Raw genomic sequence first — 4,632 nt, 5'->3', positions numbered from 1 at the left:
AGTAGGTTAAGGAATGAGGGTGGGTAGACAATAAGAGTTAACAAGAAGACAGAATGTAAAGCTAATGCTTTCCATTCAGATTGATTTCTTAATTCAGTCGTCATTCCAAAAGGGCCTAGTGATTGTTTAATTCAATTGGCATGTCTAATTCGACTAATCTGTATATTCATTCCAATAAAAGTTGTACACCTATTGGTATTGCCTTGGTGTCTTTGACTAAATGGACCATGTTTGCCTACATTTTTACTGCCCATAGTGTTACATCGTGTGGGAGTGAGAGCGATCCACTGGCAGCAAGATGACATTCTAAGTGGATTGGGGGTTATAGTATGAGACAGTCCTGTATCTCAGGGGTGTTCAAACCTGATCATCAATATCTCAACAGTCCAGACTTTTGTTTCATTTTTCTTTTTAGTCTGGTGATAAACAGAATCTAGAGAAATCTGTAACTGCACATTGTTTAAAGTCTCAGAGTCTGTAAATTATCCCAAATAGTGCATCATTAAAAATTTATTTTAGTTTTTTTTGGGATAAAATGGCATACTTTAAAAAACACAAGGCAATAGCCATTTGGCTTGAGTATAAAGTTTTACGTGGCGTAACAGCAATGCGATAATGTCGTCCTGGTAACGGCCATCTTTTCTGTGGATGTGACAGTATAAAGTACAATGTAAAAGAAAGTGGTTTGTTTTGTTGTAGTTGCACATGAATTCTTATTCATTCATAACATATCCGTCACTGTCATAGCATTGTGCTGATGTTGGTGTTTTTCTTACAAACCGTGGATTGAACACATTTGGGATGGCTGGTTAGCTGTGAGTCTTACATCTTACGTTTACGTTTCATCACTTATTGACTCTATTGATTAAATAATTCACATCTGCATTACAAAGTCTTCAATGACGGCTCTGACAGTTGCTATACTAGCTGTGTATCGGCTCTGGATCACTTTGTTGTAGCCTGTACCGTGCATATTTCAAATTATTTAGTTTAAAACATGATCACACACTTAGCACACAACTCTAGCATGCATTGTCTTTCTGCCAAGTTCATCCTCAACAGCAAAACCCAGTGATATACAGACGCATACTCAGCTCTACCTACCAATGAAAACACATTTTCTGCTTTGTGTTGGAGGAGTGAGACATAAAAATAAGGGTTTCTGCAATGGCCACCAAAAGATATCTAACTTTGAATACTGAACCAGTGTCGGCAGCCATTATTAAAAAAAAATAAACATTTTGGGGGCTAAAATGAAGAACAAGTATCACACCCAGTAATTCTGCATTGGCAGTAGATGGTTAGCATTTGAGGTACCACTATACATTTGGGATTTCCTGCTTATTAAATGTTGTATTTGGTATATAGTACTAAGATATTTAGGTTTAATTGTTTGATGAATGAACAAAACACTTCAGACACCAATGCACTTGATAGTCAGCTTTATCATTAATTAATTACATATCATTGAAGAGCGTATGGTTACTAGCTCAGGGGTAAACAAGCTTTTACTATTTTCTTATCAGCATGAATTACAAAGGATTTTTTTTTTTTAAATAGTTGACTATTTGCAAGCCCTTAAACGGTGGTGATCATCCTGGCAGATGCGACGAACCTTGCGGGCACAGCCATGACCACTGCCATTTGGAGGGATTGGACTGTTGTCATGACAGGGTACAAGAGGACACCTTGCGGGTAAGAAACATAGGAATGGCTGGTGCTAAAAAAACAACCTTGTCACAGACTGATCCCACGTGCATAAAATTAGCACAATTTTGTCAGATTCTCTGACAAGCTTGAAAGTGAAAGAACTGAAGTTTACATAAATATTAAATGTCAGAACTTAATTACATCTCTTTGAAAGATTATGTTTTTCTTTATTCTGAAAACCCACTATATCTTGCCCCGTTGCAAAAACAAATGTTGTCCATTGGTCTCATTCAGAGATGAACGTCACCATGAAGAGAATCGATCAGGCGACTAACATCCTGGCTCCTCTGGCAGTGGGTCAGGTGATGACTGAGGTGGCTGGCTGTGGTTTCATACTTGGTTGGAACCTACCCTCTTTGATGGTGGAGTTTATTTTCCTCTCGAGAGTCTATAAAATAGTTCCAGCCTTGCCTATGAACCCAAGCCTGAAGAGTGTGAAGATCTGCTTCTGTATTTGGAGAGGCAGATAGAAATAATGAACCTACAAGGCAACACTAAACACTTAACATATCATAAAATATTTTTTTTTATTTTCCCTGCTGTTCATGTTGTTTTTAACAAGTTCAAATCAAGTCCAAGTCACAGTTCTGTTGCAAGAAGAGTTTTTTTTTCTGTGCATCACTTAGTGAAGTGCCATCACTTTGTGTGTCTGCCAGAGTCTCCCTCCAAGTAGGGATACTGATATTTCTAACAGTCTGCATAAGATCTGGGTATGGGACAAAGCATTACCTACTGTACCTGAAATCTAAACGTATACCACATTTAGCCCTACAAACCAGTTCTGTGGAAGAATATTCATTCTCTATAGTAACAGACTACTTGCAGATCTTGGTATCAGCTCAAGCCACGAGTGACGTTCTGTGCAAGAAAGATACTACAATGATCCCATTGTCTTGCAGGTGATCTCCGGGTCGCCGAGGTACCTGAATTTACAGAAGAGAACTGCCACATCAGCTTGCATCTCAAGGACATCACACATCTTCCATTGCGCCTGAGAAAGCTTACATGGCTGCTAAGCACCTGCAAAGATGGTTGGAAGGCTTATTACAGACAATCTGTGTTGCTAGCTGGCATGGGCTTAGCCTTTCTCTACACCACGGTCTTGGGGTTCGACTGTATAACGACTGGGTAAGCCTACACTCAGGGGATCAGCGGGTCTCAGCTGTGACTGGACTCATGGACACCATCATGTTCACCAAACTGAGGAGAGTCTATGGCTTAGTGACCACAGGGATCATATCAAGTTGCCTTCACCTGGCGTGCCTGATGCTTTGTGTATTTTTTGTCTTTGCACCTGGCAGCCCCTTGCACCTCAACATGTTGTCCCCTTTCCGGATTCCAATTCCTCTGCTAAGAAGGGCAATTCAGGGCAGAAGGAGTTGCATGCATTCCCCCTCCGAGGCAGTGTCAACCAGTCCATTACCAGATCGCTCCTCCATACACTGAGTGAGTCTGAAAAGCACACAGTACTTTGCATTAAGGGATGGGAAAAAAGGTATTTTTTTGTTTTAATTTCTATTATTGTTTACAAAATATATTTTCGTAATATTGTAATGCACAGAACATACATGAACATATAAATCTAAACCTGTAATCCAAACTGTAAGATATAAATATTATATAAATAGGAATACTATATATAGGACTGTATATATATATATATTACTGAAACAGAGATTTTGAAGCTTGCAAGTGACGAATATTTAGACATTCTAATTGTATATAGATTAAATTCAGAAATACATAATAAATCCATATTGTGGTAATTGATGGTAACTAACAGACAACACATACAGATACTTCTCTGTAAGTTACCATCAATTACCACAATATGGATTTATGTATTTCTGCATTTCATCTACATGCAATTAGAATGTCTGAATATTCATCACTTGTAAGCTTCACAAAGTAAAAATGACAAAATGTTTTATTGTTGTTGTTTTGGAGATTATATATATACACACACACACACACACAGTGGCTCTCAAAAGTATTCGCCCCCCCTTGGACTTTTCCACATTTTATTGTATTACAACATGGAATCAAAATGGATTTAATTAGGAGTTTTTGCCACTGATCAACACAAAAAAAGTCCATAATGTCAAAGTGAAAAATAAAATCTACAAATTGTTCTAAATTAATTACAAATACAAAACAGAAAATAATTGGATTGCATAAGTATTCTCCCCCTTGAGTCAATATTTGGTAGAGGCACCTTTGGCAGCAATTACAGCCGTGAGTCTATTTGGATAAGTCTCTACCAGTTTTGCACATCTGGACACTACAATTTTTGCCCATTCTTCTTTGCAAAGTTGCTCAAGCTCCGTCAAGTTGGATGGGGACCTTTGGTGAACAGCAATTTTCAACTCTTTCCACATATTCTCAATTGGATTGAGGTCCAGGCTTTGACTGGCCACTCCAGGACATTGACATTTTTGTTTTTTTAAGCCACTCCAGTGTGACTTTGGCTGTATGTTTGGGGTCATTATCCTGCTGGAAGATTAATCTTCTCCCAAGTCCCAGGTCTCTTGCAGACTTCAGCAGGTATTCCTCCAGGATTTCTCTGTACTTTGCTGCATCCATTTTGCCCTCTATCTTCACGAGCTTTCCAGGCCTTGACGCAGAGAAGCATCCCCATAGCATGATGCTGCCACCACCATGCTTCACAGTAGGGATGGTGTTCTCAGGATGATGTGCAGTGTTAGGCTTGCGTCAAACATAGCACTTAGCGTTAAGGCCAAAAAGCTCTATTTTGGTCTCATCAGACCATAGAATCTTCTTCCACTTGGTCTCAGAGTCTTCCACATGCCTTCTGGCAAACTCTAGCTGAGATTTGGTGTGTTTTTTTCAACAATGGCTTTCTTTTTGCCACTCTTCCATAAAGGCCAGTTTTGTGAAGCACCCGGGCTATTGTTGCCATAT

General features: G+C 39.1%; 1 pseudogene; it reads left to right on the top strand.

The window, feature by feature from the left end:
• Nucleotides 1-1,582: 1,582 nt before the first annotated feature.
• On the top strand, nucleotides 1,583-3,156 carry LOC121309544 (annotated as a pseudogene).
• The last annotated feature ends 1,476 nt before the right edge of the window (nucleotides 3,157-4,632 follow it).

This window comes from Polyodon spathula, chromosome 3 (genome assembly GCF_017654505.1).
Source record: "Polyodon spathula isolate WHYD16114869_AA chromosome 3, ASM1765450v1, whole genome shotgun sequence".
Lineage (NCBI taxonomy): Eukaryota > Metazoa > Chordata > Actinopteri > Acipenseriformes > Polyodontidae > Polyodon > Polyodon spathula.
Note: the sequence above shows the minus strand (reverse complement) of the source record. Positions and strands in the feature narration are given on the sequence as shown.